Below are 16884 nucleotides of genomic sequence, written 5' to 3' on the forward strand. Positions count from 1 at the left end.
CGTCCAATGTTTTATCGTCGAAGTTCATTATTTTCGGCGTCGACTGAATAGCGCGTTTAGTGTTAATGAATTTTCAGAACGTTTTGGGATAATTTATTTATGTGTTTTGGCAACTTTTGTAATAATTGCGATGACAGGAAATTTTCAAACACTTAACGCGCAAGGATATTCTGGTGCATTGAATGAATATTTATTTGTTACGAAACGGTCACGGAAAACAATATATCGATTGTCTGGATGATTGCTGCATGCTTGTGATTGGTTAGCAAGCTTTGCAGCCCTAAATACTTAAGCCTGGACTCCAATGAGGAGAAGGCAATCACGTTAAGTCACCTGTCAGACTCATGACATGGAGAACATACATGACATGCTAGTATGGTGGAATCTCTACCATATTAACACCGCAACAGAGAAAGATCAACCTTCGCTATACTGTAGCTGCCACGCCACCTACAAGACCTCTGAAGATCTTCAACAGACAACATCCTTGCGCCAGCTTTTCTACCACTGTTTGGAGAAAACATCTCGCTTATCATAGTCTGTCGCAATACGTAATATAATCTAATAAAACTCTCACTAATGTCCATCTGCGTCTTACTAGTTGCGAAATCACATCCCAAAGGGTTAGAATCCCGAAAAAATAACATTGTACTTACATAATATAAAAATAATAGAAAAATAGGTATATTATAAATTATAAGAAATATATTATGTACAATGTATAATAGTGTTATATTACTTCACATAAGTAAATGTGAAACAATCTCCCCAGCTGAGAGGGGGAGGGGTTAAACGGGACAAATTCACTGGGCCCGTTCTGTTTTAAGGGCCTGACCCTTGACAAAAAAAAAACATAAAAAAATAAAAACCATTCTCAAATAATGAATCTGAACTAAATTAGTTGTTTGAGATGTATGCACTGATTTATTTCAGGTATTAGTTCCTTTAGCTCTATTTAAATAAATAAAAGGAGCGGAACATTGCCTTCATAAGCACCCACTTTCACAATAAACATTATTGTTCAAAGGGACAGATTGTAGTTTTTTGACGTGGCTCCATTCGTTTTAAAATTTGTTTGCAAATTATTGCTTTTTGAACGTTTAAAAAATATTAGACATAAGAGGAAATATTCAACAAATGTAAATTAGTAGCAGTAAATTTAGGTATTCAATCTGAATTTTCAGATCGAATATCTAAGGAAGAAGCAAAGAAATAACGAAAAATCAACATGTGGTTATTCCGCGACTTGAATGATAACGAAATTCAGAAAAGGGTAAAAAACTAACAATTAAAAATTAATTGACCTTGGTGAAGAAATATGAAATTTAAAATCGTTATATGATGCAAAAATTAAAATTACAAATATTTTCCTATACAGTTGCTAAATAAAATAAAACCAATATTTCCCATATTGTTATTGGTTTAAAATTATTTTGTACAACTTGAGTACTTGCCCCCCTTGAATTTGGCCAAAAAAGTGCATGTCATTTAATTAAATACATTAATTAAAATATTTAAAAAGTTAAAATGATTCTAAACCTGAATCAGATTATCTTTAAAAGAAAATCTAAAAAATTCTAATCCGAAAATATTTTAAAAATATGTCATTTCAGTAAAATCAAATTGGAATTCATTTTTACTACTAGATATAATATGTAGTCAAAATGGCAATGCCAAAATAATTTAAATATAAAATTTGGGTTTAGTATATTGTTTTTTTATTTTCGTCATGACAATGTTCGCGAATTAGTGTTGCCACCAAGCGCGTACGGTTAGATATATTCCCTTTCGTTCGCTTGCGTGCTAAGTGACGAGAGTGAATGACAGTTAAGGGCGTGCGTTACATGCATTCCGCACGCCTTTATCTCTCACTTACACTCGTCAGTTAACACGCCAGCGAGCGAAAGAGAATGTATCTCACCGTACGCACCTGGTTGCCACATGTGAAAAAATACGATTATTTTATCACTTCACCGCAATGAATAAGTTTAATTTTAATCACATGTGTTTGCAATAAAAAAATTACGTGCTGCAAATAAAACACGACCAATCATCAGATAAATAGTATGAGTAAATGTGTTTAATAATTTGTAATGCCTAATTGTACTATTTCGCATAAAATATGATTTCAGAAATTTATTTTTACATATTTTTATATTTATTTATAGCACAATGTTAATAATATCTATTAATATTTATTCAAAAATTATATTACGATGTTAAAAATACATAAAATGCCATTTATGTCTTGAGGCCTGAAAGCATTGTTTACCCAAGCCCGGGTTTGCTTTCTGCGGCCCTGGAAACAATAATACATGAGTAGTTTTAACCATTTTTTCAGGCCTGGTGTGCATATTTATGCATATTAATTTCATCATTAATTTTAGAGTACTAGAATCAATATTTTATAATACTAACATTTATTAACATACTCTAAAATTTCAGTTAGCGTGTGTAAATTTCTTTTTAAGATATTCAATAAATAAATCAACATAGCTGAAATTTTTTTAAAAGTACAAGGTTAATATTTTTTAATTAAGTTTCATTCATAGAAAATGTAATTCAAACTAAAATATTTATCTATAATAATGTAGATAAAGGTCAAAGTTGATCAGCTGTGTTTTTTTTTTATCTAACCTACATTCAAAATTTAACAATACATTCGATGTGCAAACTATGTGCATAATTATGCCCAAATCTCAATGTTTGCATTTCATGAATCGGGCGAGTTAAAAAATATCTACACTTTTGCAATAGCACACATGTAGAACTAAAATCGTGTTTTTCTAGTACTAGTCAATAAAAAATATGCACTAAAATAATCTATTTCTTACAAATATATTCATTTTATGTTTTTAGAAAGAAAATATGACCCTACCAATGAAAGGGATGTGGAGAAAATCTTAAATTATTGGAAGATACTGATTTTTGACTAAGTGATGACGAACCGGAAGACATGGAAACTGAATATGACTCCCAAGAAGTATACATATTAGGCATGAGCCCGCCTTTATTTATGCAGCGTTATTCAGTGGTTGTAAACCTTTTAAAAAATTCGTGCAAATTTAATTTTATATAATAAAAAATACTTTATAAAAATTCTCGATTTAACATTTGTACAAATTTTGACAATTTGTAAGTTTTTGTAAGTAGCTCCGTTTGAATTAAAATTTTTTTGTAAATTAATATTGATTTCATTGCTTTTTCAACGCTTAAAAAATATTAGACATGAAAGAAAATATTCAATAGTTTTTATAAATTGTATTATCAGTAATTTGACAACTAGATTAAATGCAGCAAAATAAATAAATAATATATTCAGTTTCATGTATTTATTCCTAAAATAAAATCTAAAAAAAAACAGTCTCGAATCTATCCCAAAAATATTTTTTATAACATGTCATTTCAGTATAATCATATCGGAATACATTTTCACCAGTAGATTTATATTTTTACAAGTGAAAACATAAATTATCTGGCGATGACTAGTAAAATTATACGATTTCAACTTTTTTATATGTAGTAATATATATATTTACATATTTATCATTATTTATTTACATGAGATGTATAAATTTTACAGTGAATGTGTATTTTTCAGTGAAGTTTTACTGAAATTTCATCAGAAGATATATATTTCTAGTAGCAATATATGCTGCTCTAAAATGTAAATTATACTCAATTTGACAGTTGCGAAACGTCCATTTGCTGTTCAAACCCAAACCTAATCTAATCATAGTTCTAAAAATAATTATACTCTTAGAGCTTTCATTAGTTCAAGTCCAAAATACAAACGAAATAAATAAGCGAAAGAAGTACATACAGATTATTCCATAGTTTTTTCAGGATTTAAATATTACACTATGTTTTAAAAATATGATAGCTATCTTTACCGATATTATAATGAATTTAGAATATAAAAGGGCCGAGCAAAGTATATTGAAACCAAATTTTGGTCAATAAGATGGCGCAAAAACAATTATCACTTCTCAGAAGTCAAAAATTCATGTCAAAAGCAATAAAATCGTGTCGGCGCCGTCGCAGGAATCATACCTGTCTCATAAGTCTAAAACTAGAACCGCATTAATTTTTAATAAATATTGATAACTCATGATCGATTGGCCCATGGAGGCAATTTTCATTCCATAAACTAACGCTTAAAAAATCCTAATATTGCATTCATCTGATTTGATCAATATCAAATATTAAGTTGTTCTTCTTCTTGATAGTTAAATTGTGAAAAACTTACTTCTAATTGCAGAAACATAAATGTCAAATCCAAACCGGAAAACTACCACATGTTACCATTGCTACTATTCCCATAATTATCTGAATCACATACACACACCGAGACGCTTAAAAAGAAGATTCGCTTCGTCTTCTCGATCGTGAAGATCAATAGAGAAGAGCGTCCTCGGTCGAGACTGAAGCAACAGAGGTTGCTTTTGTGTCTGAAAATATATTCTTTTTGTGTGGCATCAATCGCCAAGAAACAGCTGACAATGACAAATGTCATCGATGAAAAACCGAAAGACGTCACTGATTGTTTTTCGCGTACAAACAATTTCCGTCGCCTCGCGCTTATTCATCTTTCGTAGTATTTCACAGAATCAATTAGTTTTTAATAAAAGGACTCGTATAAAGTCTTTGTCGTGCGCAACAAACTAATAGAACTCTCGAAGTTTAAAGCTAAGCTTAAACGTCAGTTTGCGCAAAAGTGGAAAATGTCTAGAATTAATGGGAATTTAAAATAATTAGATAGCGCTTTTCAATAAGCTTGTAATGCAGGAGTATTGCGAGAAATTGTTTTCTTGAAATTCTATTCGAAACTTGACTCACTTATTTACTATTATTACATCTATATGACTTGATGATAAAATTACTAGTATTTTATTTTTATGGACTTTATCGACTGCTTCTGCTGCTATACTACATGTTTTGAACTAATACAAAAATATCTCTTTTGCTTATTATCCTTCTTGAATACAACATTCCAATTTAGAACAAAATTTATTATGAAACCAGTGTTATAAAAATGTATACAAAAAAAAAACACGCAATTATTTTCATAGCAACTTGATTCCTAAATACATAGCCTCCATAATAAATTCTGTTTATTCTACGTAATTAGCGATTATTATTTAGTAAAAAACATTACAGTGCACAATTACTAATATCATTATAACTACACCTTGTTGACTATAAAAGAGATGAAATACATAAATAGAAAATTATAACCTATGTGGATACAAATGTATTTGAGTATAACAATCTGAACACGTCTATAGAACAAACAGTATAATGCACTATTATTTCAGAGCGTATCCGCTGTAGTACCTATTTTCTCACGGCTCTCTTAGCATCCGATGTCCGTCACATTTTATGAATGAATCCATGCAGTGTCCATGAATCCCATTGTGACGAACAAGACGATGCTTCTGTAATTGGTTGCAATTACGCGATTTGATTTATTTCCGCACCTTTCAGCCGGCCTCTGGTTATATATTACCATCTGATAAGAACGAATCGTATTTTAATCGTCATTCTGCCAAGGTTCGCAGCCGAGATCTCATCTTGCCACGCCGTATATAAAACGATTTTCACCATTAGTTACGGCAAGGGTTGGCTATTGATCGCTAGTCAATGCGTGGTCTAGACCAGCCTTGTTTCGGTTCTTGCTTCTGTGGCTGGTTATAAGAATAACTGATTGAAAAAATGAGCTTTTGCATGCATAAAATATTTTACGGCGATATCCTTTGAAAAAATATAAGCCATAGCTTGACAATGAATTAAAATCGAAGTGTCTAGAATAAGAGCAAGATTATGTGCTCTGTAAGTGGACATTTTATGTTCCTAAATTCTGTATGTATTTATGAGATGCATAAAGCTGCCAGTGAACTATTTTTTGACGAACGGGTTGTTCTTTTTTCAATATTGAATTTGTCGTGTTTTTAAAATCGGCATAAATCAAATCGCGTAATTGCAACCAATTTTGTGATTTATTAAAAAATATTTTTTCCTACCGCTTCAATACTTTATTATTTAAAAAAAAAACTGATTAGCCCTTTGTAATCAACTCGTAAGTCGACCCTATGTCGACATTATATACCAAGCGTTGCACTCATATGTCAACAATACATCGACAGAACTTTGAATGCATTCATTAGCTTTGTATTCAATCAAATTTTGCAATTTAAATTTGTTAATGGAAAATATAATATAAAAATGGTAAACATATTTCAGTAGCATTGATTAAATTAATGCAAATAACCCATTAATCCTAAATTTACGTTTATTGTAAAATATTTCATGGGAACATGGACGTATTGTGTGGTGTTAGGACTGCATGGCGCGATACTTGACAGTTTTATATTGTCAATTATTGCTCTTAAAATGTTTTTTTCCTCCAAAGAAAAGGATGAAACGGAATTACATGCTCTAAGTATGCATAATTATTACTTTATATTATGTGTCTGTTATGAAATGAAAAAAATTGAAAATTTAATAAGAATAAGGCACTATGCAAGCAGAGCTCGCTATCTCGCTCGAACTATTAGAGCAAGTGATTAACAACCATCGATTTGGGTATCAAATTTCCAGCGGCAACTCAAATAATAATATTAGTCTTTATACATTTAATGTATTTTTGAGCTGGTAAATTACTAAATTATTTGAAACAGAATTAGTAATCTGTGTTTTAATTATTTTTAAATATATTGATTTACTTTTTAAAATTATCTATATATATATATATATATATACGAATGATGTCATAATAATGGTTACTATAAGAAGAAAAAAAACAAGTAAAAAAATATGTGCTTTATGGGTCTTTGAACTTACTTAAAATATATTGTAATTATTATTTTATTTTTCTCGTATGAACGCAACTCGTGAATCAATGTTGATCAAACAAAAACGAAGCGCAAGATAATAAGCGAGAAGTGCAAAAAAATACTAGCAGGCCAATATTATAGTTATTTACAATTCGATTTACAATAAATTGCTTATGGTTATAAATCCCTGGCCGCTTCATCGCGCGGTTGCTCAATTTATTTGCTGTACCGTGTGTTTGATTACGATGGAAGAAAAATCATTATATTTACCTTCCTATTCTATATATCCCTAATTTATTTTTTGTGAATTTATTGCAATTATTTTTGAATTTATTGCAATTATTTTTGAAGTTTTATAATTACCGCTTCACAAATTATTAAAAAAAGTACGATAAAAAAGTTATTGGCTTAATTTTATTTTGTAAAAATATTAATCAAACATGTTTCATTTCATTTTACTCCCAAAAATTGGGCTTAAAATATCCTTGAATTAAATACGAGTTGGCACGTAAACAAAGGGTCTTAAAACTATGGCAAACTTTATTTGCCGAACTTTGCTTTATGGCCGGGCGATTTAGCGGATTAATGACAGACAATTATATTTTTTAGTAAAATCCCTATAACTTGTAAACAAATTAAGATATTTTATTGAAATTTAATATGTAGCTTCCTTATAATGTACGCATTAATACATTGTCAAGTACGTTATTTAACCAATGTTTGTAAATCTGTGGGTCGCATAAATAGTTGAATTAATGAAAAAAAAATTGTATATAAATATAATATATATTACAAACAATATCTTATGCATACCTTTTGAGAATTCAAAATAATCCTGAATTCGGAAATTCCACACAGATAAAAAAAATACATTTTTTAATCGAAGGAATGCCGTATATAGTCGCGAAAATTGCTCTTCCCTCAGTAATCTTTTTTAATTTTTAAAAAAATATTTTTAATCACCCCAAAATGAACGAAAGAGATGAAACCTTTTTGGAAAATTTTTAAAACACGTTGTCCAACTCCAAGCATAGTGATATGTGCAAAAGTGATTCTACTTCTAGTATACGTTACCATAGACCCCGTGTGATGAATTTATTCTCATCCAGTGATGGTGAATGTGATCCCAGAAGACTGGCGTAAATTTGATCCAACAAGGGATAATCAAGATTTATACAGTATTCCAGGAGTACAAGTTTTTCTCAACAATAGTGAAAGCATCGTTCATTGCCCAATTTATTTATTGGTGATGATTTGTTCGAAATAATAATTTTTGAAACAAATTTATATCATCGGCAAACACAACAATGGAACAGTAAGTGAACTGAAAAAGTAGTTTAGTGTATTTATATAATGGGTATAGTTGATAAGGGGTGTTTATTGGTCAACGAACTCTCTAATTGAAACGCCGATATTTCGAAAAATGCAAAGAAATTTAGACAAATCTAAGCCCAATAATTGACAAATACAACTGAAAAAACACAGCTCCATAGAAAGTCCCACGGGAGTATCGCAAGGCATCATTCATGACCTTTATTCATTTACGAAGTGCCGGCTCTGCAAAGCTGTGGAGATAGATGACTTAGCAATATATGCATAATAATCTAACAAAAAAATAATAACTGAAATACTGGAAAGTCGCTTGCGGAAACTATGTATTAAAATAAACGATGTGTACACAGATATTATTAATTTTTCTCGTATATCATTAATGATATATCTCTGTGTATTAAGACGAACGCTAATAAGACTGAATCAAAAGAAACTAACGGAAATTATCAGATAGTTACCTATAGCTCCAATATTCCAAAGAAAAAGTGCCCTCAATAAATACTATTTTTGTTTCGACTCAAGTGACCGTTTTTTTAGTGATATATAAAACGCTGTTATTTTAAAAACTGCAACCTTATTAATAAACTATGCTTCATTTACATAAAAGCTCTTTGTTAGGCATTTAGCAATAAATGAATCTATTGCTTGTAAAAATCTTAATTTTTAAAGGTTGTGATTATTGAATTTCAACTTTTACAAAATAGGTCTGAATGTTTATAAATATAATAATATGCAGGGGAAAGGTGAGGAGAATATGGAGAAATAAGCAAAATTTCCAATCCTTTGCTTAGTTTTGCAATAATAATTAGTGAAGTCTGAGGTCAGTCTACAAAATTATATTTATTTACGATTATTTTTTTATGCATGGTTTTAATTTACTTGTAATATGATTCTGTTGTAATAGTCTCACCTGATTTAAAAAATGATCGATGAATAATTTTTCATTTATGGGATTAGGAATATTTAAGAAACAGTAGTGTTAATACTTGATTCGAACCCAGTTGTTTCAATTATGGATAAATTGATACACAAATGTTATTGTGATCACTTGACAGCTTGAGAAGTTCCTCAGTATTGAAGCATCGACTAATTATAATATTTTGTAAGCGTTTAGTGTTATTTCTTTTTGTCTAAAAATTAAATGTATCTTACTCTGTGTTTAAAAATAGTTACTAGACACTTTTATACGTATGCTTATATTTATATTAATTGGATATGTGGATGTACGCATTTATGTAAATTGTTTTTCTGGCCTTGTTTATTATATTCTTAAGATTGAAATACGTTGTATTAAAATGTCTTTTGCGATTCAAATAAATAAGGCATTTACGCAACAAACTAAAAAATCGTAAAAATATAATAGTTAAATCAAAGAAATGTATCGAAACACAATATCACTGGAAAGTATGATTTCCATAGTTTTGCAAGAAAATTGTCTATATATTTGGACTTAGATCAAGAATATGAAAAGTTAATTGATTCGTAACGTCATATGAGACTTGAAGACACGACATGCCAGTATATAAATTTGCCATGGTGTACGCTAGGGATAAATACTGTCATGCATGCTATTCAACATACTATTTTAATTAATAATGCGAGGCAGAATGGCATAAAACTGCGTCTTAGAGAAGAAGACATTAGATATAGTTTGTCTATTGACGCCTAAATTATCTTAGCATGTCGCCTATGGAGTGGGTATATTTTTACATTCACGTCTACTGGGAGAAGAGTCAACGTAACAAACGTAGCGCCAGCGCACATATCGGGGGCGTGCGTTACAAGCGTGAAATAGCTTTCGTAAGGTTTTCCGAAAGCTGTTTCGCGCTTGTAACGCACGCCCTTGCATTGGTTACGTTAATTAAATTGATTAAAAATAAAAAATATGCACAGACGAAAAAATAATTGTTACTCGTCTACTATCTTTATAAATCATCACCACTAGGTATTGTAAATACTGTCTGTATTTGCATTATTGAATTAAAAAATAATATCAACACGACCTTCCGCTGGGTACGTTATTAGCGACTTCCGTAGCTAAAAATGGTTGCGGAACACTGATGAATTTCAATAATATAATAGTCTTGTCAATGTTTGTTAGTTCAGTCCATGAAACCGAATATGGCAATTTTCATAAAGTATGGTAATTATAACATAGTGATATGCAATTTCTTGGCACGCTTCCGACGTGCGCGAATTCCCACGGTATAGCATCGTTTATTTTTTCTGTGAATTCGATTTTTAAAGTGATTATTATATGCTAAGCACTTACTACTTCTGTATGCAAACATATACGTATTTAGATTATTAGATTATTAGATTTAATATAATATTAAAACTTGATTAAAATAAATTTGTAAAGGAAACTCTAACTGTAACAAATATCGTTATGATGAGTTCTAGGTGTACATTTCATTTAAAAAAATGTATTTATAATTTTTTTATGACTACAAAAAATGTATTCATAAAAAAAATGAAGACAAAAATATCACCACTTTTAGAAAAACATTTTGTATAAATAACTAGCCATATATGCATAATTTCTTCACATTAAATTGACACAAATTTTAAACTTTGAATGAAAATATATGTCTTCTTCCTTATAATTTAAAAAGGTTAAAATAAGCAACAAAATATTTTTTTCATATTTCATGTAAATATAAATAATTTCATATAAACAGTTTTATATTCCTCATTTTTGTTAAATGCGAGTTTGGCACAGACACTCGAGTGGAATTAAAAATAAAATAAAATGTGATGATATATATATGTTTAATTCTATAAACTGTTGCCCCTTAACGACCCTTTTTTAAACAGGAGGATGGAGCAACTCATATTACAAAAACGGCGCAAAAACACAAGAGCAAATGCATCACGTGCATACACATAGCGGATATTCTCTAGTCTCTGCATGCATACAATGTCTCTGTTACATTAACAAAAATTTTTTTTTTTTTAATTTCGAGTGGCTACTAATTTATTACATTACTCAAAAAAAGAAAGATAAAATGTGCAACATATACAAATAATCTCTGACCAGATGCATTTCAAATTTAAAAAAATAAGTTGAAAATCATCATTTGAGTGATTCGGTTGTGATTTTTTACACCTCACATTTTATAATGGAAAGTAATTCGATTAACATAAGTACTAAATAAAAAAAATGCATTTTAAATAAAAATAAATGAAAGTTAATCAGAATAGAAAGGGTGAAAGAAAGTGTTTATATTAATCATATGGGTAAGAATATTTTCACAAAAATATTTGGAAATTATTGCAGATATTTAAGTAATATTTATATTTATAAGAGAAAATCGTTTAATGTGAAATATGAAACCATCAGTAAAGTAAGGTATTATTTTTTTGTGAGAAAACGAACTAAGATATTTTTATTTAAAACTGATATTTAAAAAATAAAATAAATAAATAAAATCATATAGTATTTTGGCAAAATCGCTATTCACTGTAAATGTATCATATTTATTAACATATAATTAAATATGATTATTTATTTGTCGTAGGTTACAGTGTTTTAAAAATGTTTATGCAATCACTTGAATGAGTTTGTATAAACATTTGTATAAACAAACAGAATATATAAGGCACACATTGATTTGGAATGATTCTGGTGAAACCAGTAGCTAGAATAAGTCCTCGAAAAAAATGATCATCTAATAAATTTTATGCATAATGCAACCTTTGAATATAATGTACGTATTTAAATTTTTAAATGCGTTTTCTAATCACATTGACATTAATTTTCGACTTGAAGGTAGAAAATTAGAAATTTATATGAAGGCAGTTCTCTCTATATTAGATAGTGAAGTGATAGTTTTTAAGTACAATGCTATAGAAAATGGTTATGGTGTTATTTTCTAACAATTTTCTGCAATTTTTTTAGTACTTTTAATGTAAGCATTCATGTTAAGCTTAAGCGGTAAATATAAAAAAATGTAAATAAATAATAAAGTTTAATTAAAAAAAAATTATTTCAATATAAATTTATTATGTTTTAACATTTAATCGTAGTAAATAAAGTATTTCATTGTAATCAAAGAATAAAAATAGTTTCACTCCCTCTTGTAAATAATGATTTTATAACAATTGCTAAGGAAAGATTATTTGATTAATTGCCTATGACTTTAATTTTAATTAGTTTTTTTTATTTTCATAGTCGTTTAAATGTGATATGTAATTGTATGCATTTCGCAAAGATTAACTTTCAATAATTTAAAGTATACACTGATTGCAAAACTATTATTAGTATTTTCGAATAATAACTTTCCATATAAATTAGAAATCAGAAAATTTACTTTACCAGAAAAATAATTCAATAGATATACATCTTTACAAAAATTACTGCCAGAAATATATTATATAGGTGTACGCCACTTATTGTTTGTGCATGGAAAATATTTTTTTTAGACTTGTCACACCGCCAATCGATTAATAAATAAGCGACTTTGTAAAAATACATCTCATTTATTTAAGATCATTATAGACTATAAACTGTTTATGCGAGCAATTGACGCGGCGATAAACTGCTAGCGATTAATTGCTAGCGGTGAAATACGAGCCGATACATTTTACGAACCCCATTACAGAGAACATAGAAGTAAAAGTATTGTTATGCCTTGTATTGAATTAATTTACACTATAGAATTTGTGATAAATTAATGAATTTAAAGAAATAAAAAAGTTTTTTTAATGAAAACAGTAGGCTTGACGCTTAGGAGCATAAAACTATATAAAAGTCTATGAATTATTAAGTTAAGATTCAGACAAAAAAAAAAGATTATTACTTGTATTAAATTTATTTACACCATGAAATTTGCAATGAAGTAATTAACATAATAGATCAAGAATATAAAATAATATTGATTCACATAATGAAAGAAGCTTTATACTTTCCGATAATAGTCCGATAGTAACTTTTGAAGTCAAATGATGACAAATGTGGAGTTTTATTTTCTGAAGAAAAGTTAAAAATATATTTTTTGTTTTGAATATATTATTAATTCGCCAACATGAAAAATGCAGCTCCAGTGCACATTGCGGATGCGCTAGTTAAAGGGCAAAACAGTTTTCTAAAGACCTGGATTTAGTGCGAGCGACTGCAAGCACCGCATCTATCGGATCTTTTTGGTGGTTTAAGACTACTTGCGATTCCTTGTCCATATAAATGGTGACAAAGTCAGTGGAATATATAAAAAGTATTCAATTTCAATAGTAATCATATAATATAAGCATTATTATAAGAAAATTTGCATACAATAACATAGGATGTTTCCGCTCTGAAGCATTGCATTGGCCAAACTGTCAAGAGTAAGACATAACGAAGCTCTTCCCCCAAGTTCATATAAGCTCAAACATAACTTACACACTATACTTCCATATTAAACTATCACAAGACAGAACTTGACTTTTATACTACTTAGCATCTAAGAAAACCGAAATCACGAATTCCAAGAGTTTTACCAGATTTTCTAGACAACTTGGAGACAATGGCGTAGCTATGGGGGGCGGAGGAGGGGGGGGGCGCCGGGCGGCACTTGCTTGGGGGCGGCATATTCGCGATGGGAACGTCTAGTGTGGTTCTTAACCCTGAATGTATTAAAACAATAAATCCATGAATAATAAAAGCTTAATAATAACCAATTTATTATTTCAAGAAATGCTGATTTTATGACCCTGCAAAAAATGTGTGGGGGGGGGCGGCAATTTTAAGGATCGCCCTGGGTGGCACGTACCCTAGCTACACCACTGCTTGAAGATTACGTGACGCAAACACGGCTGTGAGAATATTAATGTAAAATGACACTAATTAAACAAAAAAAAATATTAACAGCAAAAGATATTGAATACTTAAATTGAAGCATTTAATTTATGTATACACGCTAACTATAATTATTATGACTACCGAAACTAGAACATATTTATTTTTCAAGAAAAATTTATTTTATAAAAGCCACCATACGCAAGCCCTTCCATTTCTCAACGCAAAGTTTCACGTTAAATTCCGTCAAAAACATAAAGAATTACTTACAATTACACTGTAATTAAAAAAGCTACTTACGTTTATATGTAGATAACCATTTTGGCTCAAGGTAGATTTGAGGTCTCATGGTGATAGTCGATGATACTGCATTGATTCTTTAAAGTAGCGTAATGAGTCTCTCTGAAATTTGTACTATTTCTTAAGAAATCTACCTAAAATATTTATATACTAAGTAAGTTTCGATAAATTTTAATACCTTTAAACATTTTCATATACAGAAATTTACTTAATTCTTACATTCTTGACTCTGTCGGAATTTTTTTCTCTGTCGGAAGACTCTGTTGGAAAAACGGCATACATTAAAAAAATTATATCTCTGTCAAAAAATCGTAGAAGTAAAAGTAAAGGGGCTAAAAGTGTTTTAAACATATTTAATAACTAAAAATTAAACTGTATTTATATACTAATTACACTTAACCACCAGACTGAGAGTCTGGGAATCGGTGACATCTATATTAATAATTTTAAATTATTACGTCTAATATAATTTACGACCAATAGATGTCACTGTAGCTGGGGCAGGTTTTTTAATAATAGCCCATTTTTATAAATAAAAATTCGAGTGCCACTGTCGGGGTTCGAACTCGCAACCTCAGAGTTATTATTCTAAGACGTTACGTACTACGCTATTCCGTCCGTATAATGATTGCAAATACACTAAATAACACACGGCGACACTGTTAATTGCGATTTTTAGCTTCTGTTTGGGGAATAAGCACGCGCACGATGATAAAAACGAAGTTATACATTTTAAAACGAATTTATGTGGCAAAACGCTGTTGGTTGCTTTTATTGCAGGGATGGCATTTCATATTTTTTCAATGGTAGCTTTTAATATATTTTATAAAATATTTTTCTGGTCAAATACAGGGAAAATATAATTTCACTGAAAAATACACATTCACTGTAACATTTGTGGATCGCATCATAATAAATGATTATAAATAAGTAAATTTATATAATACTATGTATAGAAAAGTTGAAATCATATAATTTTACTAGCACCTACCAGATAAATTACACATATTTTAACTGGCAAAAATAGATATATCTACCGTTGAAAATGTATTTCGATATGATTTCACTGAAATGACTCAATATTTTATAAAATACTTTCGGGATAGATTCGAGACTGTTTTGTTCCGATTTTCATTGAAAGATAAAAACAAGGCCGTAGCGTAGGTGGGACAGAGGGGGGCATATGTCCTCTGACGTAAGATTAAAATGGGCCCCAAAATGTAGTTGGTAATAATCTATATTAAAATAATATTTTGATTTTGCCATGAATCACATTGCATTATTTGCAAACTGTGATAAGCATAGCTTAAATTTGGCCGAAACACACTCACCTATGCAAGAACCAGTGGTGGGCACTTCTTTCGGAACAATTGAAAGCATAAACCCATTTCTTCTCGTTCTACGATTCGCTAGGATGGATTTAAAAACAGCTTTACCACTGACATTAAAACGCGATTTGGAAACACACTGGAGCACAAGAATATAAACTGTCACAGCTATTCGTTTGAAATTAAAAGCGATACAAACAATTGCTATAAAATATTTCGAATTTGAATTTCATTATTTTGATGTTATGTATATGGCGTTATTAAAAAAATTAAATCAAAAGCAATTATAAGATCCTACTATGAATTTCACATAAGCAGTAACTGATCTTAATTCTCTGGAATTAGAATCGTTCAAACTACGCGATAATTTATGCGAAAATTCTGTTAAAATATCAATAATAAAAATTGAAAAAAGAATTAGACGATGTGAAATGATTCCTAGAAAACAAAATCATACGTGTTATGAAAAACGTACTTGACCGATTGCAGTGAGAAATATCAACACAATTTTCAAAATCAAAATAAAAAGTTTTCATTTCTGCTGGACATCGAAACTCTTTTTTATAAAATAGATGAAAATAAACAACGTTAACATTTAAAGGGAGTCCCCGTTTAGAATCCACGACAAAAGCAATTAAATCGTGCAGTGGAAACGCTCGATTTAATTGCTAAACGTAGACAAAAACCGAAAAAGAAAATTATTAAAAGAACAAAACATTCAAGAATGTTCGAAATTGTTTGTTAGCTTCTTTAATAGGAATATTTCTGAAAGTAGTGTTAAGGACCGAGAGGAGGAATCAGCTGGACGAACGATTTGTTAAATGAGTATATTTTTGTATTAGCTTTGACTGTCTCTCTCTTTTTCTCTCCGAGTTCAAGATCAAGTACTGTCCCTTTATTTCCTTTCTATATTTCTATACATTCAAACTGTGACGCATTTCTTTGTGACACATTTCATAAGGTAACAAGTACCGTAGTGTTTTCGATATTGAGTACATCACCGATTCGTCGCTTCGATCAAACGAATGATATAACTTGTAACGCATTTCCCTGTGACGCACGATGTAGAATACACCATCGATTCGTCGCTTCGTTCAAACGAATGATATTAAAATCAATCCCTTGTTTACTCTAATTGCTTCAATATAAGCAAACGCTCATTCAACTCGATTTATGGCGATTAGCAAATTACGTCGCAGCATTGCAATTGCATCTCAATCACATTGAATTACACAATATTAGGAACACATATATTATAAATCAGAGTACATAACACAAAGGCGAGAAAACAAAATTTTACTTATTAGATGAT

The sequence above is a fragment of the Plectrocnemia conspersa genome, unplaced genomic scaffold (genome assembly GCF_051122295.1).
Source record: "Plectrocnemia conspersa isolate PC_06_02 unplaced genomic scaffold, ASM5112229v1 ptg000006l, whole genome shotgun sequence".
NCBI lineage: Eukaryota > Metazoa > Arthropoda > Insecta > Trichoptera > Polycentropodidae > Plectrocnemia > Plectrocnemia conspersa.